The sequence below is a fragment of the Crocuta crocuta genome, unplaced genomic scaffold (assembly GCF_008692635.1).
Source record: "Crocuta crocuta isolate KB4526 unplaced genomic scaffold, BGI_CrCroc_1.0 scaffold812, whole genome shotgun sequence".
NCBI lineage: Eukaryota > Metazoa > Chordata > Mammalia > Carnivora > Hyaenidae > Crocuta > Crocuta crocuta.
Window position 1 is genome coordinate 886,899 of NW_027530976.1, and position 27,953 is coordinate 914,851.

The 27,953-nt window shown below is 35.5% G+C and overlaps 1 long non-coding RNA gene across 1 annotated transcript; it reads left to right on the forward strand.

The window, feature by feature from the left end:
* Positions 1–988: 988 nt before the first annotated feature.
* LOC144236510 (uncharacterized) lies at positions 989–27,321 on the forward strand. Its single transcript, XR_013336579.1, has 5 exons — positions 989–1,141; positions 15,119–15,284; positions 16,491–16,553; positions 24,572–24,623; positions 27,031–27,321. It is a non-coding gene; the product is annotated as an uncharacterized LOC144236510 (long non-coding RNA).
* Positions 27,322–27,953: the final 632 nt, after the last annotated feature.

A 27,953-nucleotide genomic window follows, 5' to 3' on the forward strand; every position in this document is an offset into this window, starting at 1 on the left:
CTTCTAGCACATATACCATTTCATTAAATTAATGATTTTTAGAAACGTTGACTCAGTTGACAGTTTGCAATACAAAGAAATGAGATGCATAAGTGAATGTATGTTTTATATTTTACAGATTGTGAAATACAGGCTCCTGAGTCGTCTGTGCCAACAACTTTCTTTAGTTAATGGTGTCCCCATTAGTTATATCGTACACATCATGGCAAAAGAAAATAATGAGAGGTTTTGCATCAAGAAAGAACATGTTGTTAAGTCATGAACTGTTTTCTTCCCTTTGCAAGCAAAACTTAAGGATAGGTTTTGCTGGGGTGCCTGAGTGGCTCAGTCAGTTGAACATCCGACTTTGGCTTAGGTCATGACCTCGTGGTTCATGGGTTCAAGTTGTCTGCTGACAACTAGCTCAGAGCTGGAGCCTGTCTTCGAATTCTGTATCTCCCTCACTCTTTGACCCTCTCCTGCTCATGCTGTCTCTCTCTTGCTCTCAAAAATAAATAAAAAAACATTAAAAAATAAATTTAAAAAGGATAGGTTTTGCTAACCAAGAGTTGGTCTTACACAAGTTCCAGGTTATTATCAACTCTTATCATAACCAGTCTAAAAGCTTCCTAATTAGAAAACCTGCACCGACTCTGCCTACTGGCAAATTTTATCTGCAGTCTGTAGCAAAAGGAATGTTTTTCCCAAACCAACCATATCGATATCTATTCCATTGCTTAAAAACTTTTAAAGGCTTATTTCTTAATGCTTATTTCTCTTAGAATAAATATTGTATTAGGTAGTGAAAGAACAGCTACTGTAGCCCATGGATCCCAAATTTTATTCACTTAACACAGTGGAAGTTTACTTCTCATTCATGCAGCAGAACAAAACAGGTGTTACTGGTAGGCAAGGTTCAGCCTCATTATGATGTAAGAACCCAGGTTCTATACCGTCATGACTCAGACTTCCTGCATTCTGATGGAAAAGTAAAGGAAGGGTGAAGAAGTCACGTTGTTTCTTAAACATGTTATCTCAAATATGCACATCAGTTTTAACATCTTCCATTGGCCAGAAATAATTGGGATCTTACTGAATTTTGTCTGGGGATATGTTGCTTCAATGCGAATCCACTTCTGGGGACAGTTTGCCATTATAAATGGTTAGATACAGTTTTAATTGAACAGCTACTTGTCTGCTACCAAACTCATCCCTTAAGATATCATGTAAGATTCTGCCATTTCTGGTCGTTTAAAGCTCTTTTCTCCTTTGGCTCACACTCTTGTTCTTTCTGTCTCCGTCATGTCACATATTTCCTTTTAACATAAAGTTTTTGTATATGTTTTACTTTTTTCTTTTGAATCTCAACATAGATGCTATTTGTCAAATTCTTAGCCAGCCTCTCTGACTCCATTTCTTATGCTATATATCCTCATACTTATACTTTACTATGTACCTCTACTCTGCAGCATTTGTGTCTGTTCTTATTTTTACATTTGGCTGTCTTACTAAGTAAAATATTTCCTAGAATACAAGGTTCACTACAGTGGATATTATGTTTGGTTTCATTTACTCTTTTATTTGTAGCCTCTAATGCAGTCCTTAGCATTTGGTAAAAATTCAGCAAGTACTAAATGAATTAATGCATGACTTACTGACATTGGCCTAGTACTCTTCAAACCCTTTTAAACTGCTACCATGATCTTCTAAATGCAAACATTCATCATGAGTCAGTGCCTAACTTGTAGTCCCACTGAAGCAGACCCTAATTTGAATATTCAGATGAAAGTAGTTTATTACTAGGTTGGGGAACATGAAGGGAAAGTGGTACAGGGAAAGGTAGGTGGCCAATAATTCCAATGGCTTACTTCCATTAAGGAGACTGGAAAGCAATATACTCCTCCTCATCATTAGTTTAGGATTAATGTGGAAGAGAGTTGATTTTCTAGCAGAGATACATCAAGCAGAGTGGACTTCTGAGAAAAGGTTCTGGACATCAATATGCAGATATTGGCAGATGGAAGTCCTCTGGCACATGTAAATATTTTACATGTAAAGGATAAGGGCAGGATACTTATAACATCTGTCTCAGTTTACCTGATGCCTGGTACTACTGTAATCATGCAGCTCATGTGTTTTTTGTTTTGTTTTTCTCTCTCTTACCTTTCTCTAATAGTCATTTTACTGGGCTCTTCTCTAGTCCTGCTGGAATATCACTGACAATGAGTATTCTTAAAGCATGTCTCCCACATATTATGTGCATCCTCAACAGTTCTCAATGAGTATATCCTTTCTGTCTGTTTTTATTTAAATTCCACTTAGTTAGCATACAGTGTAATATTAGTTTCAAGTGTACAATATAGCGACTCAACACTTCTACTTCACCCTGTGCTCATCACAAGTGCCCTCCTTAATCCCCATCATCTATTTAACCCATTCCCTACCCACAAACTGGTAACACCTCTATAGTTAAGAGTCTGTTTCTTAGTTTGTCTCTCTCTCTCTTTTTTTTTCACTTTACTCCTTTGTTTTGCTTCTTAAATTCCACATATGAGTGAAATTATATGGTATTTGTCTTTCTCTGACACCCCTTTTTTGCTTAGCACAATACTCTCCAACTTCATATCATTGAAATGGCATGATTTTATTCTTTTTATGACTAAGTAATAGTCCACTGTATATATATATACACCCCTTCTTTATCCATTCGTTAGTCAGTGGACACTTGGGCCATTTCCATAATTTGGCTATTGTAGATAATGCTGCTATAAACAATGAGGTGTATGTATTTGAGTTAGTATTTTTTATATTTTTTAGGTAAATACCTAATAGTGCACTTGCTGGATCATAGAGTAGTCATGTTTTTAACTTTGTCTAGAGTGGCTGCACAAGTTTGCATTCTCACAAACAGTACAAAAGCATTCCCCTTTTCCCACATCCTCAACAACATCTGTTGTTTCTTGTGTTGTTGATTGTAGCCATTCTGACAGGTATGAGGTGATATCTCAATGAAGTTTTGATTTACATTTCTGTACATTTTTTAAATGTTTCTCTTCATCGTCTGTATGTCTACTTTGGAAAAATATGTAATCATATCTTCTGCCCATTTTTAATTGGATTATTCACTTTCTGGGTATTGAGTTTTAGAAGTTCTTTATATATTTTGGATACTAACCTGTTATTGAATATGTCATTACCATATTTCTTCTCCCATTCTGCAGATTGCCTTTGATTTTGTTGATAATTATTAATTAATTAATTAATTGATTGATTATTTTTGCCGTGCAGAAGCTTTTGATTTTGATGTAGTCACAATAGTTTATTTTTGTTTCCTTCTCAGAAGACTCATCTAGAAGGAAGCTGCTATGCGCAGTGTCAAAGAAGTTCTGGCTTGTGCTCTTTTCTAAGATTTTTATATTCACGTTTCACATTTAGGTTTTTAAACCATTTTGAATTAATTTTTGTGTATGGTGTAAGAAAGTGGTCCAGTTTCATTCCTTTGCATATTTCTTTTTTTTTTTCTTTTGCCTATTTCGGTCCAGTTTTCCCAACAGCATTTGTTGGAGACTATCTTTTTCCCATTGAATGTTCTTGCCTGCATTGCAGAAGGTTAATGGACCATATAGTTGTGGATTCATTTCTGGGGTTTCTGTTCTGTACGTTTGATCTTTGTGTCTGTTTTTGTGCCAGTACCATACTATTTTGGTTATTACAGCTTTGTAATATTAACTTGAAGTCCAGAATTGTGATGCACTAGCTTTACTTTTCTTTTTCAAGATTGCTTTGGCTCTTTGGGCTCTTTTGTGGTTCCATACAAATGTTAGTATTGTTCGTTCTAGCCTTGTGAAAATAGATATTGGTATTTATATAGAGATTGCATGAAATGTGTAGATTGCTTTGTGGAATATAGACATTTTGACAAAATTTGTTCTTCCAGTCTATAAGCATAGAATGTCTTTCCATTTCTTTATGTCATCTTTTATTTATTTCATCAGTGTTTTATAGTTTTCACAGTTAACAGGTCTTTCACATCTTTGGTTAGGTTTATTCCTATGTATCTTATTATTTTTGGTGCAGTTGTCAATGACATTAATTTCTTTATTTCTCTTTCTGCTTCTTCATTATTGGTGTATAGAAATCCAACAGATTTCTGTACATTATTATTATTATTTTATCCTGAGACTTTGCTGAATTTGTTTATCAGTACTAACAGTTTTCTGGTGGAGTCTTTTTGAGTATTCTGTATACAGTATCATGTCATCTGCAAATAATAAAAGTTTTACCTCTTTCCTGACAATTTAGATGCTTTTTATTTATTTTTGCTGTCTGATTGCTGTAACTGGGATTTTCAGTGCTATCTTGAGGAAATGGTGAGAGTAGACATCCTTGTCTTGTTCCTGACCACAGAGGAAAAGTCCTCAGTTTTCTCCCATTAAGGATGATATTAGTTGTGGGTTTTTCATATATGGCCTTCATTATGTTGAGGTATGTCTCCTCCTAAACCTAATATATTGAGAATTGAGAATATTTTTTATCATGAATGGATGTTCTACTTATGCTTTTTATGCATCTATTGAAATAATGGTATGGTTCTTGTCCTTACTTTTATTAATGTGGTATATGATGTTGATTGATTTGCAAATATTGAACCACACTTGGAACACAGGAATAAAACCCACTTGATGGTAGTGAATGTGGCTTTAATGTATTGTTAGATTCAGTTTCCTAGTATTTTGTTGAGGATTTTTGCTTTTATGTTTATAAGATATATTGGACTTAGTTCTCTTTTTTTGTAACATCTTACTGTTTTGGTACTAGGGTAATGCTGGCGTCCTAGAATGCATTTGGAAGTTTTCTTTCCTTTTCCATTCTTTTGGAATAGCTTGAAAAAATAGGTAATAACTTCTTTATTTTTTATTTTAATAATTAATTGTCAAGTTAGCTAACATACAATGTAGTCTTGGCTTTGGGATTAGATTCCCATGATTCATCCCTTACATACAACACCCAGTGCTCGTCCCAAGTGCCTTCCTCAATGCCCGCCTCCCTTTCACCCCCCTCCCACTCCCCACCTCCATCAACCCTCACTTTATTCTCTGTATTTAAGTGCAGGAGGCCGAGCCGGCTCTGGCTGGTCCAGGGGTCCCTGAAGGATGGACAGTGTCGGTGAGAGAGAGAGAGTGAGAGAGCCCCGAGATTCTTTCTGATCACCAGGCAGCCATCTCTGTCCTGGCGGTTTTGGTGTCTTTATTTAAAGGTTCAGGAAAAACATGAAGTCAGAGAAAGGAATTTCTACAATGGGATGCCTTTTGCGATAACAAGTTTTTGATATTCTGCAGAATTATCCCAGTCATAGTGAATTTACAACGAAAGAATTAACAGGATGCTCTTAGTGAAAAATAGGATAACATATAGGTTAAATTGTATATAGATAAGCTAGGAGTCATTCTGTCTGGCTTTCAAGAGGATGAATGTTTCTGAATTGGTTTGTTTGTAGAAACTATCATGGGGGCCCTAAATGTGTCAGTCTTTGCACCTGGGTTTATGTTTTAGCTACTCTTATCTATCCTCATCCCAGCTGCCAGTGCAAGGGAAGGTGTTTGTGGAATGTAGGCCTTGAGGAAGGGACTGCTATGCTTCACCAATTAGCAAAGATATATAAGATATATGTAGTAACTATGTTCTGCCCTAACCCCAAAATAGGCTCTTTGTCTCGGGGCCAGGCTCAATTGTAATTCTTGTGTTCTTAACCCCCTTTATTATCTAAGTCTTGGGTCTGCAAGGCCCATAGGAAGAGCCTTTTGACAATCACCCACAGAGCTTTCATCTAAAATCTCTTTTGTAAAGGCAGGAATATGCTTTTCCTTATGAGGTATCTATGTTCAGAACATTGGTCTGATATGGAATATTGTGAGGCCTGGTCAATACCAGTAGCCTCATTTCCAACATGAGCCAATAATAGCAGAAGGAGATACCAGTTTTCATTTCTCATGGCAGGAGCTGTGCAAACACTGCCATTTCCTTGCTGTGATTGCCATCCAGAGAGGCCGGTGCAGCTCCTGGCATTTTAGAGTCTCTTATGGTGTGTAATTATTTTTCCTTCCCTTCTCCTAGGTCTTCTGTTAAGTCTCAAATTACACATATGAGTGAAATCATATGATATCTATCTTTCTCTGACTGACTTATTTCACTTAGCATAATACCCTCCAGTTCCATCCATGTTGTTGCAAATGGCAGGATTTTATTATTTTTCATCACTGAGTAGTATCCCAGCGTGTGTGTGTGTGTGTGTGTGTGTGTGTGTGTGTAATATATATATAATCTTCATCAGTTGATGAGCATTTGGGCTCTTTCCAAAATTTGTCTATTATTGATAGTGCTGCTATAAACATTGAGGTACATGTGCCCCTGTGAGTCAGCATTTCTGTATCTTTTGGATAAATTCTTAGTAGTGCTATTGCTGGGTCATAGGGTAGTTCTATTTTTAATTTTTTTGAGGTACCTCAGCGCTTTCCCAGAATGGCTGCAGCAGTTGCATTCCCACCAACAGTGCAAGAGGGTTCCCCTTTCTCCACATCTTCACCCACATTTGTTGTTTTCTGAATTGGATAATAACTCTTTTTTAAATGTTTGGTAGAATTTGTTTCTGAAGATAACTTATCCTGGACTTGTGTTTATTAGGAGTTTTTTGATTACTGATCCAATTTTTTTAATGTTTAATTTTGAGAGACAGAGAGACAGAGAGCAAGGGAAGGTCAGAGATAGAGGGAGACAGAGTGTGAAACAGGAGCCAGGCTCTGAACTCTCAGCCCAGAGCCCAGTGTGAGGCTCAACTCATGAGCCGTGTGATCATGACCTGAGCCAAAGTCGGACGCTTAACCAACTGAGTCACTTAGGTACCCTGATAACTGATTCAATTTTTTGTTGGTTATCAAGCTGTTCAAATTTTCTATTTCTTTCTGTTTCAGTTTTGGTAGTTTATACATTTCCAGGAATATATCCACTTCTTTTAGGTTGTCNATAGGTTAAATTGTATATAGATAAGCTAGGAGTCATTCTGTCTGGCTTTCAAGAGGATGAATGTTTCTGAATTGGTTTGTTTGTAGAAACTATCATGGGGGCCCTAAATGTGTCAGTCTTTGCACCTGGGTTTATGTTTTAGCTACTCTTATCTATCCTCATCCCAGCTGCCAGTGCAAGGGAAGGTGTTTGTGGAATGTAGGCCTTGAGGAAGGGACTGCTATGCTTCACCAATTAGCAAAGATATATAAGATATATGTAGTAACTATGTTCTGCCCTAACCCCAAAATAGGCTCTTTGTATCGGGGCCAGGCTCAATTGTCATTCTTGTGTTCTTAACCCNTATCTAAGTCTTGGGTCTGCAAGGCCCATAGGAAGAGCCTTTTGACAATCACCCACAGAGCTTTCATCTAAAATCTCTTTTGTAAAGGCAGGAATATGCTTTTCCTTATGAGGTATCTATGTTCAGAACATTGGTCTGATATGGAATATTGTGAGGCCTGGTCAATACCAGTAGCCTCATTTCCAACATGAGCCAATAATAGCAGAAGGAGATACCAGTTTTCATTTCTCATGGCAGGAGCTGTGCAAACACTGCCATTTCCTTGCTGTGATTGCCATCCAGAGAGGCCGGTGCAGCTCCTGGCATTTTAGAGTCTCTTATGGTGTGTAATTATTTTTCCTTCCCTTCTCCTAGGTCTTCTGTTAAGTCTCAAATTACACATATGAGTGAAATCATATGATATCTATCTTTCTCTGACTGACTTATTTCACTTAGCATAATACCCTCCAGTTCCATCCATGTTGTTGCAAATGGCAGGATTTTATNTTTTCATCACTGAGTAGTATTGAGGCGTGTGTGTGTGTGTGTGTGTGTGTGTGTGTGTGTGTGTGTGTATAATATATATATAATCTTCATCAGTTGATGAGCATTTGGGCTCTTTCCAAAATTTGTCTATTATTGATAGTGCTGCTATAAACATTGAGGTACATGTGCCCCTGTGAGTCAGCATTTCTGTATCTTTTGGATAAATTCTTAGTAGTGCTATTGCTGGGTCATAGGGTAGTTCTATTTTTAATTTTTTTGAGGTACCTCAGCGCTTTCCCAGAATGGCTGCAGCAGTTGCATTCCCACCAACAGTGCAAGAGGGTTCCCCTTTCTCCACATCTTCACCCACATTTGTTGTTTTCTGAATTGGATAATAACTCTTTTTTAAATGTTTGGTAGAATTTGTTTCTGAAGATAACTTATCCTGGACTTGTGTTTATTAGGAGTTTTTTGATTACTGATCCAATTTTTTTAATGTTTAATTTTGAGAGACAGAGAGACAGAGAGCAAGGGAAGGTCAGAGATAGAGGGAGACAGAGTGTGAAACAGGAGCCAGGCTCTGAACTCTCAGCCCAGAGCCCAGTGTGAGGCTCAACTCATGAGCCGTGTGATCATGACCTGAGCCAAAGTCGGACGCTTAACCAACTGAGTCACTTAGGTACCCTGATAACTGATTCAATTTTTTGTTGGTTATCAAGCTGTTCAAATTTTCTATTTCTTTCTGTTTCAGTTTTGGTAGTTTATACATTTCCAGGAATATATCCACTTCTTTTAGGTTGTCAATTTGTTGGCATTTAATTTTTCACAATATTCTCTTATAATTACTTGTATTTCTTTGGTATTTGTATTAGTTGTTAATTCTCCTCTCTCATTTATGATTTTATTTATTTGGTCCCTTTCTCTTCTTTTATAAGTATGACTAGAGGCTTATCAATTTTATTAAATTTTTCAGAGAACCAGCTCCTAGTTTCACCAACCTGTTCTCCTGTTTTTGTAGTTTTTATATCATTTATTTCTGCTCTAACCTTTACTATTTCCCTCCTTCTGCTGGCTTTACACTTTGTTGTTCTCTTTCTGCCTCTTTTAGGTGTAAGATTAGGTTGTTTATTTGAGATTTTTCTTGTTTCTCTTTTTATAAATATATTTTTTAATGTTTATTTATCTTTAAGAGAGAGAGAGACAGAGTATGAGCAGGGAAGGGGCAGAGAGAGAGAGACACACACAAAATTTAAAGCAGGCGCCAGGCTCTGAACTGTCAGCATAGAGCCAGACATGGGACTCGAACCCACAAACAATGAGATCATAACCTGAACCGAAGTCAGATTCTTAACCCACTGAGCCACCCAGGCACCCCTCTTGCTTCTTGTGTTAGGCCTGTATTGCTATATAGTTCTTTCTTAGGACTGCTTTTGCTGAATTTCAAAGGTTTTACAGTGTTGTATTTCCATTTTCATTTGTTTCTATGTATTTTTTTAATTTCTTCTTTGATTTCCTGGTTAACCCATTCATTGTTTAGTAGCATGTTATTTAACTTCTGTGTATTTGTGGTCTTTCCAGATTTATTTATTGAATAGCATTGAGTTCAGGAAAGGTGCAAGGGATAACTTTGATCTTGAATTTGGTGAGGCCTGGTTTGTGGACAAATATGTGGTCTATTGTGGAGAATGTGTCAAGGTTCCACATGCACCTTGAAAAGAATGTGTATTCTGCTGTTTCAGCATGGAATGTTGTCTGTCTAGTCCAGTGTGCCACTCACAGCTATTGTTTTCTTGTTTATTTTCTGTTTATATAATCTATCTACTGATATAAGTGGGTATTAAAGTCCCCTACTATTATTGTATTATTATTGATTAGTTCCTTTATGTCTGTCATTAATTATTTTATGTATTTGGGTGCATAAATGTTTATAATTGTTTTATCTTTTTGTTGGAATGCCCTCTTTATTATTATACAGTGCCTTTGTCTCTTTTTACAGTCTTTTTTTAAAAGTCTAGTTTGTCCATTGTAAGTATTGCTGCTTCAGCTTTCTTTTGACATAAATAGAATGATAACTGTATCTCTGTCCCTTCACTTTCCACCTGTAGGTGTCTTTAGATCTAAAAGGAGTCTCTTGTAAGCAGTATATAGATGGGTCTTGTTTTTTATGCATTCTGACGCTCTGTGCCTTTTGATTGGAGTGTTTCGTCCATTTACAAAGTATGTATGTATGTATGTATTTGTTTTTATTTCTTTAAGTGTTTATATTTGAGAGAGAGAGAGAGAGGAAAGGTGGGGGAGTGCAGAGGATCTGAAGCAGGCTCTGTGCTGACAACAGAGAGCTTGATGAGGGCTTAAATTCACAAATATTAAATCATGACCTGAGCTGAAGTTAGATGCTTAACTGAGCCACCCAAGTGTCCCCAAAGTATTTATTGTTAGATAAATATTTATAACGATTTTATTATTTGTTTTGTCCTTGTTTCTGGAGATTTTCTCTGATCCTTTTTTCTTTTTCTCTCTTATGTATTTTGCTTTTATTTGATTTTTTTCTTTAGATACATTTGGATTTCTTTCTCTTTATTCTCTGCATGCTTATTAGTGCTTTTTAATATATGGTTACTGTTAGTTTGGTATATAAACTTTCCGCATATAGAAGTCTATTTAAGTTGATGGTCATTTAAGTTATAACCCATTCTTCTCTTTTCCCCGTGTTTTAAGTATATGTTATATATTTTACATCCTGTTTTGGGTGTGAGTTCCTTGACTGATTTTTCACAAAAATATACATTATCTTACTGCTTTTGTGTTTCTCACCTTTAGACTGTCATCTTTGGTCTCTTATTCCACTCAGAGTCTCCTTTATTATTTCTTGCAAGGTTCATTCAAAATCGTGAACTCCTTTAGTTTTTCTTTGTCTGGGAAACTCTTTATTTCTCCTTCTCTTCAGAATGATAGCTATGCTGGATAGAGTATTGTTGGGTGCAGATTTTCCCCTTCCAGCACTTTGAATACATCATACCACTCCCTTCTGGCTTGCAAAGTTTCTGTTGAAAACATCTTCTGCTAGCCTTAAGGGTTTTTCATTATAAGTTAAAAACTTTTGTCTTGATCCTTTTAAGATTTTTTTTTCTTTATCATTATATTTGCAAATTAAATTCCAATACATCTTGGTATCAGGCTGCTTTTGTTGATTTTGATGGGATTTTCCTGTGCCTTCTGGAATTGGATGTCTGTTTCCTTCCCAGATTAAGGAAATTTTCTTCTATTATTTCTTCAAATAAATTTTCATCCTCTTTTCTTCTTCTGGGGTTCCTATAATACAAATGTTATTACATATGATGCAGTCACTGAATTCTTTAAGTCTATTCTTGTTTTACATAATTCTTCTTTCTCTCTCTTTTTTTTTCTTAAATATTTTTATTTATTTCTAGGAGAGAGAGAGACAGCGTGAGCAGGGGAGGGTCAGAGAGAGAGGGAGACACAGACTCTGAAATAGGCTCCAGGCTCTGAGCTGGCAGTCAGCACAGAGCCCGACACGGGGCTCGAACCCACGAACCGCGAGATCATGACCTAAGCGAAAGTCGGACGCTTAACCGACTAAGCCACCCAGGCGCCCCCTTTCTCTCTTTTTTTTAAAGTTCCTTGCTTTCCATTACTTTTCTGATAGGTCATTAATTCATTTCTCTGAATCTTCAGGCTTACTGTTTATTGCATTAAGTGTTTCTAATCTCAGTTATTGCACTCTTCATTTTTGATTATTTCTTTTTGCACTTTTGTATCTCTGTGGTAAGGGTCTCACTGATATCTTCTATTATTTTCTCAAATCCAGTGAGTGGGCTTATTATGGACTTATTATGATCATTATATTAAATTCTCCTTCAGGCATGTTACTTATATCTGTTTCTCTTTGGTCTCTGGCCATGGCCTCATCTTGTTCTTTCTCTGGGATAAATTTCTCTGTTTTCTCATTTTGCTTAAGTCTCTGTTGCTTATTTATCTTAGAAAAGCCAATAAGTCTCCTGCTCCTGAAAGTAATGGCCTTATGAAGAAGCAGTCATGTAGTGCGCAGGGCCTGGCCCTTCAGGGAGTGTCTCCGGTGTGTGCTACGTGCACTCTGCTACTGTCTTCTGGCTGCTTTATCCATCAGGCCAGTCATCCCAGAGCCTATCCGTGCCTGCTGTGAGCAGTGTTTGGTCCCTGACCTGTATGTGGGGAGTTTTAACTAGGTGTGCTGTGGTCTGCTTGTGACATAAGACCTGTTACACCTCCACCTCCACAAAACTCTTAGGTATGGTGTTGAGGTGTGGGCAGGAGTGTGCTGATTCTCAGGGGGAAGGGGCCCACTGCCCTGGAACTGGAACAAGCCTGGCTGAAAAGGGTAGTCTCACTGGACTGCAGGGGTGTCGGGCTTGGTGTAAGCAACTTAGGCAGCCTGTGCTGTGCAGCTTTCTGCAGGTGTCTCTGTGTTTATGCTGAGAGGGAAGTGAGGGAAATGGCACTGGTCAGCATCTTTGTTCCCAGAGAGATCTCTCTATGAACTCTGGTTCAAGGATGTGCTCCAAGAAGATCAAATAATTTCCCCACTGTGTGCCTCAGACACTTTTCCAAAAAAATTTTTTAATGGTTATTTATTTTTGAGAGAGAAAGAGAAACAGCACAAGCAGGGAAGGGGCAGAGAGAGAGACACACACACAAAACCTGAAGCAGGCTTCAGGCTCTGAGCTGTCAGCACAGAGCCCAGCGTGGGGCTTGAACCCACAAACTGACTTGAGCCAAAGTCAGGCACTTAATCCACTGAGCCACCGCTGCCTCAGATGCTTTTTAGATTGCTATTTCCATGTTGTCTGTCCCTGGGTTGTTTGCCTGACTTCTCTCCAAGCCCACTGCAGTGCCTGCCTGGCTTTGTTCCAGCCATGCCTGCTGATCTTTAAATCTTCAGGCTTTACATCCCCACTGGTTGCAAGAACTCAAGAAATCCATCCCTTCTCATTTTCTAAGCCAATGGCTATGGAGAACTGTTTTCCCTGTGCATTCCTCTCTCTCTTGCCCTTCTCTGCAACCATGGCTTCTTCCCCTCTGCACCAGACAGGACCTGTCTCTCCCCTAATTCATGCCTTTGTACTTTCCTACCTTCTTCAATGTGGCATCTTCTCTTTCTGTAGTTGTGGAGTTTGTTCAGTCAGTGTTTAGGTCAATGTCTGGGGCATTTAGGGTGATTTGATAGTTACCTAGTTGAATTCATGAGATGGGGTGAGCTCGGGACCCTCCTACTCTGCCTCCACCTTCCCATCTCTATAGTATTCTTTATTCAGCCCAAACTCTTGCCCTATTTTCGTATAAATTAGTTTTATTATGCTTTTTTTCCCTCTCTTGACATCCATTATCAAATTCTCTCCTCTGATATGTTCTTGTGTATTCTACATAGCTTCCTTGATCCCCTTTACCTAGAATAATCTTGGCTTTTTGAATTTTCATTTATTCTTTAAGACAGCATTCAAATTTAAGCCTCGTTATTAGAAAGTTTAATCTTAGAGTTGTCCAAGTGGATTACTTTGGAGGTGATTAGTTTGCCATTCCTGTATGGTTTTAAGTTCAAATTTGGCAAAAATGTGGTGGAAGTATCCAAGGGAGACCTGATGAGCCATGTATTGAATATCCAGACTTCCTAATGTCTTCTTATTCTGTGATTCTATTAACTCCTTCCTAATTAGTCCAGGTAGTATTGCTCATTTTGTGAAATGCCTGTGACATACAAAGTTTTAACTAGGATTTTAGAACTAATCACATGCACTTGTATATTCTATGGCAATTTTATATGCATGTTTCTCATCTCTGCTAGATGATAAATTCTCAGAGGGCAGAGATGTACCATAATACAATCTATATCTCAGAGTGCCAGTATTTTGCTTACAGGAAGAACTACAAGTGTCTGAAACAAGTCAATACATTTTTCAGTGACCTTCACAAAGTTTCATTTTACTTACTTCATCCACCTAACAGGTACCGGGTATGAGATGAACCAAGCTGCACTGACCATGAACATAGGCTGTATGGCACTATATGTCTCTAGTGTCAGTGAATATTTCCCTCAGAAAATACATATAAAAACCCATTTGATTATCTTATTTCTAGAAATCATATGTCAGATGTTTCACTGTTGATGAGTAAATAGCAATATACATTTTCTTTAGGTTAATTATGAGGGTGAACTGGAAATGGTTACAGTCAATTCTAGGATATGAAGGGAATTTTTGCAGTACTCACACCATGGCCATTATCTGATAATTATGCCACACTCCAGGGGGAACTCACATCCCGTGTATGTGTTTGTATTATGTTTCTGTCCATTTCAGTTTTTACAGATTGGGCCTGGGGTATATATTTGCAAAACAGGAAAATACTAAATCTTTCTACTATTAAATATATTGGCTGAGTGCAAAAATAAGAGTTTTCAGCCATACAGGGAAAAGTATAATATAAAATCTAATATACTATTATTGAGTAGGAATTCACTTTTAACAGTTCGTCTTTTGCTCCTTGAAATATACTATATTTTCTCAATTCATATACAGGTTTAATTTTTCGTCACCCTTTCTAGCATACATTCACTCACATACTACCTTGCCACAATTCCATGCTGTTTCTCTTTTCATTATCAAGATTAACCATCACAGTGATAAATTAAATACACTATTTTAACAATTATATTGCAAATTTTTCTTGTATCAGGTCCACTTCTTTTTAATTTTATTCACAAAGCTAGCGCATTTTTTGGTGATTTCTCTCTATCATCATCACTACTCCACATACAAGGGGGAAAACAAGGCAACCCTGAAAGTAAAAATATTAATTAAGCCAAACACCAAATTATTCCACATCTGGCTCAACAGCATTTTTTTGTTTTCTCTTTTTTGGTTTTGTTTGTTTGTTTTTTCTTAGGTAAGAAATAGGCTAGTATCTTGAAAGTCAAAGTTTGGTTCTTGGATAATTTACACTGTTAACACTTGGCTTGTTAGAAGGATAACCTCAGACTGTCTCAGATCTAATAAATCACAATTCACATTTTATTAAGTTCCTTAAGTGCTTTATATGCAAATTTTGGTCATGTGGGACATGGATATTACTTTATTAAAGATAGTTAGATATCTTCCAATATCTTTTGCTTTAATAGTCGAACTTCTTAGTTTTAGCTGATTACCAAGTTAACCATCAAGAGAATACATTTCTCAGTTTTCTTTGCACTGTGGTGTAGCTATGGGACAAAGTTTCTGGCCGGTGGAATATGCTTGGGATGCTGTCTGTGATTTCTAGGTTATACCTGGAAAGTGAGTGCAAGGGAACCCTCGTCCTTCTCCACTCGCTGCTTCCTGGTAGATGGTGATAGTTTCAGCATCTAAATTGGAATCAAAATGAAGAAGCCATATATTAAAGATGAGTAAACCAGCGCTGGACTACTACACTAACTATGAACTGCTTGGTGAGAAAAAAACAAAAATGTCTTATCTCTTTAAAGGTACCCCTGTTTTGTCTTTTTATTATTACCACCGTTTCATGGCTACTAACTAAATGTTGACTGTATTTTCATCATTTTATATAAACTACCCATTTAATGACACAAAAGAAGATACAGTAAATTGTATTTCTAAATTATCATGACTTTTTCAGTAGCTGAATGAATCATCTCAGTGCAACCCAATGATTAACCCAAGTCAATAACCATTTTTATCTCTTTGGCAACTTCCAAATTCATACTATTTAGTAGCTTTTGAGTTAAAGCTATGTCACTCTTTAGCAGGTCAAACAACAAAATATTACCAGGAAAAAAAAAGTCATAAAACCAGCCCTGGAGTGTATAGCATAATTAAACAATTCTTTACCTTTCTGATTTTGAATATTAATTTTGGTCTTATATCTTAAATCCCACATAATTGCATTTTTTCTGATTATACAGTTTTATACTTGGCAAAACAAACAGTATTTAACTTAGGGACTTACCTTTCTATAGCAGGAGCCCCTCGAGTTTTAGGACCTATCCCTGACACACTGCCCGGCATAGAGAATACTTTCATTTCCGTAGTCTTTCCCTGCTTCAGTTTTGGTTTGAGCAGATGTTATTTTTAATACTATTTTTTAGAATAGTTTTAGATTTACCAAAAAGTTACAAAGATAAAACAGAGTTTCCTTATATCTCACACCCGGTTTCCCTTATTATTAATGTTTTGCATTAGGCTGGTATATTTGTTATAATTGATGAACCACCAGTGATGTATTATTATTATTAAGTAAATTCATTCAGCTACCTTGATTTTTACTTAATTCCCTTTTACTGTTCCAGGATCCCAACTAGTTTTATTTAGTTATAGTGTCTCCTTAGAGTCTTCCATTTTGTCACGGTTTCTCATACTTTCCTTTTTTTTTTTTAACATGACGTTGGCCTTTCTGTTTTGTTTTGGTAAGGGGTTACTGGTTAGGTATTTTGTTGGCTTCTTCTCTATTGCAGTTTGACTGTTGTTTCTCTCATTATTAAACTACAGTGGTGGGTTTTTGAGAAGAAGGTCACAGAGATACAGTGCCATTCATCACATCATATCAAGTGTACATACCATCTATATGATCTATGTCTTGATATTGACCTTGATCACCTGGCTGAAATAGCGCTTCTCAAATATCTATTATTCTTTAGGTTACCTTTCCACGTTGTCCTCTTTGGAAGCTGGTCATATGCACAGCCTACATTTATGGAGTGGTGAGTTATGTGCCTCCTCTTTGAAGGTGGAATAAATATGTAATTTGAACAGAATTTTTATGCACATTTCTTTACTTTTTATTTTTGTCTTAAAGTTAATCTTATACGATAATGCCACTTCTGAATATCTGGCAAACATATTTTAGGAAAGCCTAATTTTCCATATCTTCAAATCCGTGTTTAAAAAGACTAACCTAAATTTCTGCATGATTTAATTATGGAAATAACTTTTGTGGGCAATATACTAGTGTAAGGAAGATATTTTAACACAACAGTTTTAACTAATTTAATTTTTATTTTTTTATTTATTTAACCAATTTATTTAACTAATTTATTATTTAACAGTTTTAACTAATTTATTTTTTATTTATTTTTTTTATTTAACTAATTTATTTATTAACTAATTTATTGATTGCTCACTGTGTAAAAAGAATGGTTCTGGGTAGTTTCCATGTATTATTTAATTGGTATTAAAATCATTATATTCTAAGAATGCACATATTATTAATCTACCACTGGGGCTCAGAGAAATTAGATTATTTTCTCAACTATTCAAAACCATAAAAATAATGGATCAGGGAATTTAGTCTGGCCTCATTTAAGAAGGATTTGGTGATAATTATAAGATTGGCATTATGTATTCAAATGTTATGTTAAGGCTAAAGCAGTTTATTCACTGAAACAGAAAACACATCATCTGAAAGTTTCAGCTGTGAATGATTTTTATTTCAATTTTTATATAATAACAACCTCATGGTCCAATCTGATCACCCCAAACCACTCAAGTTTCAAATGCTGAGGCATCCACATAACTTGGTCATCTGAGAATATATCAAGATTTATATTTAGAAATCTCAAATATTTTGAGTGAGTCAAGGCCTCTAGGAAAAAATATAAGTTTTGTCTCCTCAGTATATCCTCAAAGATGATTTTTAACCACTCATAATTGAGGATGATAGAAGGTAGGTAAGTTTTTAATTTTGTTTTGTTTTTTGTTGTTGATGGAATATGAATGAATTTCACACATGATTGAAACCTTTCCATTTGTGATCTGAGGAATATACAAGTGTTTCCTATTTTCATTGTACTAATTTACTAGGATGTAATTGCATAACAAAATTCACAGGCAACTGGAAAATTTTACAATGATATCATGGCAGGCACAGCATCCTGGAAGCACTTTTGTATATATGATTTTAATAGCCAGAAAACTTTTACTCTCAATTAAATGTACTTATAACTGGCAGTTGAAGAATTAACAAGACACCAGTCATTTGTACAGGTTTCTAAACACAATGACACTAATTAGAAATACTCTTGTTCCAGAGATAGCAAACAGGAGGACTTGTAAGATTCTGCATTAATGGAAACTGTAATAATGCATTTGATAGGTGCTGCATATAGAAAATATGCAATAAATAACACAGTCCTCATGAAATACAAAATTGGATAGCTGTTTCCCTTCATATTACACCAACATTTAGTATATGAAGTATATTGACTTTTCTGTTGTGAATTCTCTCACATTGTTTTTCTTTAGTGTTAAAACCCATTTGGGATTGATTTAGCTTCAGTTTGGTTTTACATATACATTATGTCCGGCATGTTGTCTGGTTTCTAAAGATTATGATGCCATAGTTTTCAAATTTAACATTCAAAATCTGATCCCAAACTACCACATTTGAAGAGTTGAAGCCCTGTTTGCAAAATATAAATGACTGAATTTGAGTTCTAGAATTTCACCTTAAGTACAACAAATCAAAAATCAAAATTTGATACTCCTAACTATTTAAAAAAACAGGCATTGATTAAATAGCCATAGGATATCTAATCAACGAAATACCATGTAGCCATGAAGAGTTTCCTATAATAGAATAACATGAAATCATATAAAATGTTCATAAAAATATAGGATCACATGGAAAAACATTCACAATGGAGTCGGTTAAAATTTAAGATCCTAATTTCAAAAAGAAATAGTTGAAAATATGAGTAGATATATAGACAAGCAGACAGATAAATAGGTAGAACAAGGGAAGAAACAAAAGAAAAAGTTGAAATGGTAAATGGTAAGAGTAATACAATCCTTAATTTACTTCTTTGTGCTTTTTACATTTTTCCCTAAAATTCGTAATAAATTCTACTGGTATGTATTGAGAATAAAACAATGCTTTAGAAATTAAAGTGTTTGGAATTTTAATAGTCATCTCATGGTCACTTCCTTTATTTTGAAAGACCCTGAAATCTAGAGATGAGTGGCATACACTGCAGACAATATTGTGAGAAGGCAGCAGAAACCCGGCGTTTCTCCTTCCTCTGCCAATTGGTTATTTACTCGTGGGTCCTTATTAGGCATCTTGGGTTTAGATCCTTTATAAGCCAAGTGGTCTTAAAAGTATTTTATATGTAGGGTAAAATAATTTTTCAAATTCCCCGACCATTTGGGAACAAAGAGAAATGGTAAGAGACCTCCATCAGTAAAGGCCGGCGTAAATGCAGATTGATATATACACTGAACCACCTCACAATTAAGAGTTATAAGAATGGACTCAACAAAGGTCCATTTGTGTGACACTCTAAGGTTTGTATTAATATGTTTAAATTCCATTTTGTTTCTCAATTAAAGAGACAGGGCATTTTAAGTACTTTCCTGATTTTTGAAAGTCAAGTCTATCGTATATTAATAGTATGTGATATATGGAAAGTGTCATTCATTGTTAATTGTGATGCAGAAATCAGTGAAGAAGGAGGCAGGAATTTTAATGAACACTTCTCCAACTCTTCTAACTGTTGTTGGATTGATAGCTGGGTAAGATAGAATAAAACAAATATTTTCATGTCAGGGTGAACTGGGTACAAACTTTACTTCATTTGTTGTATCTGTGACTTGGTCAGATTATTTAAATTCTCTGATTTGAACATTAGTCACTTTCTGTTAGTTACCATGTCCATGCTATATTGGGCAAGTTAATAAAAATTTCAGTGCCTTAGTTTCTATGTATGTAACACTGGCCTATCACTAGTATGTACCTCAAAGCTTACTGTGTGGTTTGAAGTGATAATACACATAAAATGCTTAGTATAGTGTCTAGTAAAAAAAAAAAACACTCAAATGTTATCTTTTATTATTTTACGGCACTGTTCAATATGGTAGTTTCTAGCAGTGTGGCTATTTATAGACGAAGAAAAATTTATATATAATTTATTTTAATTTGGTATATTAGACTTACAAAAGAACTGCAAAAAAAACACCCCAGATTAATCAGAGTTTCCTTGGATCCCTCATAATGTTTTCCTTAATATCAGCATCTCATATAACTATATGATTATCAAGAACAAGAAATTAACATTGGTACAGTATTATTAACTTAAGCACATATATTTTTCAAATTGCCATCCAGTTTTATAGTATTTTTTTAATATCTTTTTTTTTTAAATTCCAGAATTCTCCCCGACATCCTACCTTGTATTTAGTTGTCACACTTACTTGATCTCATTTGGTATATTATAATTCCTGCTTCCCCTTACCTTTCATGACTTTGACACTTTTTAAGTTTACTGACCATTTATATACATTTATTTATTTATTTATTATTTTTTTGAAGGTCCCTCAGTTGGGGTTGGTTTGATATTACCTCATGTTTGAAATGAGGTTATGCATTGTGTTTGTAAAAATAGAAGAGAAATGAGTTTGTGTCCTTTTCAATGCAGTATATTGGAGGTTCATGATACTGATATATGTCTTTTACTCATTTTACTTGCTTACCTTGAATACTTGGTTATGATGGGATCTGCAGGGTGTCTCTGCTATAAAGTTACTGTATTCTCTTTGTTGTTGTTAAGTATGTTGGGGGAGATACCTTGAGAAAATACATGTTTTTCATTAAATATTGTTTATCAATGTTATCTTCCTTGAATGATTCTTGCCTGTAATAATCATTATTGCTGTGTTTTGCTAATGATAAATGTATAGTTCTATTCTATTTCTACATTTTTAATTAGAATTCTATTGTGAGGAAGGATTGTTTATTCTCTAGTATGGATCCATGGGTATTTATTTTATTCTATGTATTAATATTGAATATAGCATCATTTCCTTTTGCTCCAATTACTCCAGCTCTGGCCATTAAAAGCTGCTTTAGCTTGGCTACTGATATTTATTGAATAAGCTTCCATCTTTTTTTGAGTGTTTATTTACTTTTTGGCACCACAACCATATTCTAGGCTCATTATGAATATTTTCTACCACAACACTGGAATCAATCCCGTCTCTTAGGAGCTAGGGTTTCTTTTATTGGAGCATGGCTTTTCGAAAATAGAAAGGGCTGTTGGATATCTTCATCGTTATTAGTGATGTATGTATAGTGACCCATGCGTACATGTTTCTCTGAATCTGCTTATCTGTACTTAATATATAAAAACATGAGTTTATACTGATACCTTTGATTCCAATACAACAACACAGGGTTTGTTCTAGCCTTTCTTCTTTACCTAAAGTTAGAAATACGGCTTTCATTTCCAACAGTCTATTTACAGATTTGCTCAAATCTAGCTTACATATAGAGTAGTTTCAGAATTACTAACCCATATTCCTGTGGCAAACACTTTTACTAACCAGACAGCAACATTTATGTCAAGTTCTTTTGGCCCTTGGCTTTATAGCATGTGGTCATGATATTCCGTGTAATACAGTTTACTTATTAGTGTTTGTTTTCCATTAGGGTTCCTCATCCCCTCACATTCTGGTTGGTTTTAATTATTTATTTGGGATGTGTGTAAAGCATATGTGAAACACTACTATGGTTTTAAGAGTTATGCAAAACAGATGTGCCCAGAGAAGTGTGATTACTCATCATTCTTACTTCTTTACTCTTATTCCTGCCCTGATGGCCACCCTTCATCTGCCTTCCCACCTGTTCTGTAAATCAGCAATCTCTTTGACACAAACGAGAAGATACTTGTGTAGTTTTTAATATCCTTTTTTCTTTTCCACAAAGGACAGTATGCTACAGATGCTTGGGGGCTTTGCTTTTTTCACTTAACAATATTTTCTGAAAGTCTTTCAATATAGGTTGAAAGTGATCTTTCTTATATTTTTAATTGCTGTATAGTACTCCACCGTGCGTAAGCCCCCCAGTTTATTGTACCACTCTTGTGTATGGGTATTTAGGCTGTTTCCATTGTTTTCAATTATAAAAAAACGGAACAGTTCAAGTGAATACCGTATATATATGTACTAACATATTATGGAGGAGGTACTTGCAGGATAGAGTCCTGGGAGGGGGATTGCTGGGTAAATGCATGTGTAATTTTGTTAGGTATTGTTAAACTTCCATTCAGAAGGGATATACAAATTTTATTCACAGTGCCACCAATAGAATATGTTGTCATGTATAATTTACCAAAGAAATGGCATTTCATTGTGGCATCAGTTTATCATTATTTAATCATGAGTGACTTTGATATTTTTATGGGATTTTTCATATGTTGAGAGCCATTTTTGTAGCTTTTCATGTGAATTATCTACTTATGTATTTTACCATTTTTATTTCGTATTTTATCCACTAGTTTTTAATAGAGCTTTATATATACATAAAATTAATATTTAATATGATAAATATCATAGTGCAGGGGGTCAGGGTGATAACCCACCATATAGTAAAACAATCTGTATATATTTTTGGCTCTTCAAAACCTTAATAGCCTACCATTGACCAGAAGCCTTACTGATAACACAGTCAATGAATACATGTTTTCTATGTTATGCATATTATATACTGAATTTTCTTAATAAAATAAACTATAGAAAAGAAAATGTTATTAACAAAATCACGACAGAAAATATTTGTACAGTACTATAATATAAAAAATTTATGTGTAGGTGGACCTACACATTTCAAACCTGTGCTGTTCAAGGGTCAACTGTATATATCTCTAGTCCTTTCTCTGTGGTATAAGTTGCAGATATTTTCTCCAGGCTTGTTAGTTTTTTTTAATTTTTTAAATATTTATTATTGAGAGAGAGAGAGAGAGAGGTGAGAGAGAGACAAAGCCTGAGAAGGGGAGAGGCAGAGTCCAGGCTCCGTTGACCTGTCAGCACAGAGCCCAACACAGGGCTCAAACTCACAAACCATGAAATCATGACCTGAGGCCCAAAGTTACACACTCAACTGACTGAGCCACCCAGGCACCCTAGCTTATTAGTTTTTTTATTTTGTCTATAATGGATTCTTTCTGCAGAAATGAAAAAAATATATATATGAAGTCAAATTTTATTAACTTTTTCCTTTTATTGTCTGTGAATTTCAGGAATAGAAAGCCTTTCCCTATACCAAAGTTTAAGGGAAATCTATTTTCATTTTCAAGTACTTGTTTGGTTTCATTCATTAGACATCTTTTTTTTGTTTTGTTTTGTTTTTGGGGGGGTTTTCTTTGGTTTGGTGATTATTCTCACATACAGTGTGAGATGTGGATCTAAGTTTATTTTTTTTTCAAGTGGTTTTGCAGCTGTTTCAGTACTTGTTATTAATAGGTGCGTTTCTGTCTCAGTGATTTGAGATGCCACTATTGTCATATATGAAATTCCCATACATATTTAGGTTTAATTCTGGACATTTTATTCTGTTGGTCGATTTGTTTCTTCATACACTGGTACCACACTTGTTTGTTTCTTTGTTATTGAAGTATAGTTGACATGCAATGTGATATTAGTTTCAGGTGTAGGTACCACACTTCTTTCTTTCTTTCTTTCTTTCTTTCTTTCTTTCTTTCTTTCTTTCTTTCTTTCTTTCTTTCTTTCTTTCTTTCAAGTTAAAGAATGCTTATTTAATTTGAGAGACAGAGGGGAGGGCAAAGAAAGAGAGAAAGAGAATCAATCCCAAGAAGACTGTGCAGAGCTCAGTGCTAGCCTTGAATTCACAAACCACGAGATCGTGACCTGAGCTGAAATCAAGAGTTGGATGGTTAACAGACTGAGGCACCCAGGTGACTCTTTTATATAGAGAAACTTTGTAGTATCTTTTAGTGTCTACTAAGGCTAGTAATTCCATTTATTTCTTTTACAGAGTTTTCCTGGGTACTTTTGCATATTTTCTTCCATCTGAACTTAAATATCATTTCATCTAACTTTATCATTTGTTTGGTACAATTAGATTTGTATTGAGTTTATAAATCAGTTTGTGGAGAACTTGACATTCTTGCAGCATTGTGTCATTTTATCCGAGAACAGAGTGTGTCTTTACATTTGTTCAGGTCTTTCTTAGTGTCTTTCAGGAGTGCTAAGATTTTTCTCATACTGATTTTTAAATTAAATTTATTGCAAAAGATTTAGTATTAATGTTACTATTGTAAGTGGTATTTCTCTATTAAGCTCTCTTATATTTCATTGTTAGAGAATATATGGGGGAAAAAAAAAGAGAATATATAGAGCTTCTAGGATTTTCCAGGTATAATACTTTAACAACAGCAAATAGAGATAGTTTTACTTCTTCGTTATGTTTTATGCCTTATTGATTTCTCTCCTCTAATTGAGTTGTTGAACACTGTGGAATAATGTGAAGCAGTAGTGCGATAATGGGTGTTCTTACCTTGTTCCTAATCTTACTAGAAGTGTCTTTATTTCCTCATCAAATAAGATACTAACTTTAAGACTACAGTACATACATTTTTATCAGGTTCAGAAAGAAACCCTTAATTCAAATTCCTTTGAGTGCTTTTATCATAAATTACTGTTATTTTTTTGTCAGAGACTTTCTTAGTGTCTACAGAACTAATTTTTTGTAGTTCTATATATAGTTGGCCATATACACATTTTCTACAAATTTGCCTAAGTATTTTATTAGAGTCTGTCATATTTATATTAATTTGTTTAAACTCTGTACTAATTTATGTGATTGCCGCAACAATGCCTTTGTTGGTAAGTACAATTCTTACCATTCCCTTAAATATATTATTTTCTAAACTAAGTTTTAAAATTTTAATTTCAGTATAGTTAACATAGAGTGTTATATTGGTTTCAGGTGTACAATACAGCGATTCAACACTTCTGTACATTACTCAGTGCTCATAATGGTAAGTGTACTCTATTCTTAACTACTTATTAAATGATCCTCAGTTCAAGATGATTGATTGCTAAATAAAAAGTAGGTGACTACCAATTAACTGGATAGAATGAACTATCCGTGTCAAGTGGTTGCTGAGACTCAGAGCCATGGAGTCTATATTACATTTGAAGTAAACAGAAGTCATACGGTATCATAGATCGTAAAGGAAAGTTGCTATTGTTTTTAAGGCTTAGTACCATCCATCCGAGGTTTGGATAATTCACCATTTTAAAAGTCTGAGTAGAAGGTAGAGATTCTTTCTTTGTTTAGAAGGTGAAAACAGTGTGCATTAACGTTTTCATCCTCCCTTGCCACTAGATCATGGCCAATTAATGAGATGCTTCCAACCAAGTCTTATAATTGGAAGATAATAATGCAAAAACGAAAATCAACCAATCAGTCGAGACTAGCTGAGGATCTACTGCAGGGGGGTCATAAATATGTGAGTGTCAGGGGCAACAGAGTAAGTGGCTTGCAACTGAGAGCTCCCACAAATACAGCCACACTCCCTTGGCACAACTCGTGGATGTGTAGTATATTTGCTAGTTAATAAATATTTGTTTAGCCTTTTATATGTGACTTTTCCCTTTATGTCTTAATTTTAACTCTCTTCTGAATCATTATCACCAGAAACTCTTTGTGTCTCTTCAGTAGGGGAGAGGAGAAAACACAGTACTTGGTGGAGCCTTGTGGTGTTAAATTAGATAAAGATTTGAAATGGAAAGCCTAACTCTGCTACTTAGTAGCTCAATGACTTTTAGTAAATCAGTGAACCATTATTTTCCATAGTGAATCTGTAAGTTGGGGACAATATTCTTAATTTTATGGAATTGTTATAAGAATTAAATGAGGTAATGTTAGCAAAGACCATAATACAGTATTCATGCTATTCATAGTCGGTATTCGGTATAGTGGGTAGTAATCATTATTAGTAATTATATAGTCTTAATATTGCCTGTGATCTTAACAAGTATTATTTGTATTTGCTGTGCAAGTTACCAATCTTGGCCATCAAATTTCAGCTAGACTTTTAGGTTTTTTTGCTTTTATTTTATCAAAATTATGCCTGTTTACTTAGTTATCCCTTTTAAAATGAGATGCACCAAGCCAATAACATCTAGTGATTGAAATGGTGAGTGAATCTGGATCTTTAAAAACAGTCAGAGTGTGTTAGGATAGTACTAAGTCACGTGCTAAGAGTTTTTTGGTAAGTAAACAAATAACATGTTACTGCTGTTCATTAAAGCAGAACTTTATGTTGTTCCTGAGATGGAAATCTATAGGCAACTAATAAGAGGGAACAAGTGAGTGTGAAGAAAAACCAGCTGCCCCAAACTAAGCATCTCAAGAATCAACAGATCATGTTAAGGCACAAAGAGGTGAACCCAGCCCAGTGGAATATAGGGCAGATTTCTCAAATTTCGTTTCTTGAAACATTAGTACCACTCAAAGTATCAGTAGTATTTTATGAACAAAAAAGGATTTATTATCATCAATTGTATGTCATAATCCCTACTTACCAGGATTATTTCTTGAATATTTACTGTGCAAAATATTAGAGATTCTGAAAAGGCACAGAGTAAAGAAGCTGGACTCATTTTTCTGAAACCTTTATTTTTCCCAACCTATGGCAACATAGGTTCTTTACATTAGTTTGGGGTTTTTTTGTAAACAATTTGTGATGATCCAAGATAATATAGCTGATATGATTCAGTAATGACAAACAAAACTGAAAAAGTAAGTCTGACCAATTGTGAAGACTCCTAGAAAATAGTCTAAATATTTGAAGCTTTACCCTCTAGGTTCTGAAGAGCTATTGAAGATTTCTGAGGTAGAACAAAAGGAATTGGTCAGTTAGAAAGATTAATTTACAATGATATGTATTTTTTATTTAAAAGGGGACAGAGATGGAGGCAAGGGAATCCGGTAATTAAGCTGTTGTAATACCTCAATTTTTAGAAAATAATTAAGAATTAGAATGAAGGCACTGAATGTAGATGGAAGATATCAGTAGAAGAGATTAAGTCACAGGATATGGTGACTAATGGATGTGGATGGGAAAGGAGAAAGCATGTTGAAAGTAGTTTAAACTACCAGAAGGGTCCAAACTTGAGGAATGGATAAAATGTATCAAGTAATTCTTGAACTAATCAAATCAAGAGGACGGCTATTTGTGGAGGAATGTTACAACTATGGTAGGAACTTAAAAATTGTAGGATTTATTCTGATGTCTCCACTTAAGTTTTCTGGAGTCAGTATTTGTCAAGGACTGAAACATTTCTCTATCTTGCATTTTCTAATCTAGTAGAGACTTAAAAGATGATAAATACTTCTTGTTTTACATGGATTGTGTCATCTTCTTTCCTACTTGTTAGGTAGAAGCATGTCTTCCTATGTGTCTGGTCTATTGATGATTGGCATGGAAGAAGGATTCAACAACAAGCTCATCAATGAATGCTTTTGTGTTTCGGGGGAGAACATGACATACTGTGAGGACACAATATAAAGAAAGAAATTAGGGTTCTTCCAAGGACAAACATTCCTGAATGATGGGTGAAAACAATCTAGGGAAGAACAGGTTTTTTCACCCATATGGAATATCCCTGTTCACTCAGTGTCTTATATTATGGAATGTTATGAAGCTTGAACAGAATTGTGCAAGGGAAGATGGGAATATTAAAATCTTTGTTCTAAATAATCTTTGATTTAGACATTCATATCTCATGCTGAACTGAACTTAATTCTATCAATAATCTCTTCTAGGAGTCTAAACTTATTTTTGTCTTATTAAAAAGCTATTCCACAGAGGGGAAGGGCAAGATGGCGGAGAAGTAGGGAGCTCCGTACCTGCACTCGCGCCCATGCATCACACGGAAAAGATCTGAAGCCATAGGAAAACGTACCAAACCCAAGAGTATGGGAGAAAAAGGACACAGATTCCACTGAGAAAGACTTCTAACGTGAGTGCGAACTGGGGAAGTAAAAATCGGGCCTGGATTGGAGACAGTAAAGACGGGCCCCCCTCTGTGGGGAGTGAGAGGGGAAAAAGAGAGTCCGAAACAGAAAAACCTCCCATCGGGGGAAAAACCTCCGCTCCGGGTGTAGAAAATCTTTGCACACAAAATACCTGCGCTTCAGGCTCCCCCAAGCTCCAAGTCGCCCAGGAGAGGCTGCGCTCGCAATTTGCTTCTTTGCGCTGGCTCCTGGCTGGCGGGGAGGGGTTTCGTGCCTGCAGCCAGTGCCCTCCTGGGGGCTTGGACCCCTAGAGGAGGAGCGCAGAGGCACCGGCATCCTGCTT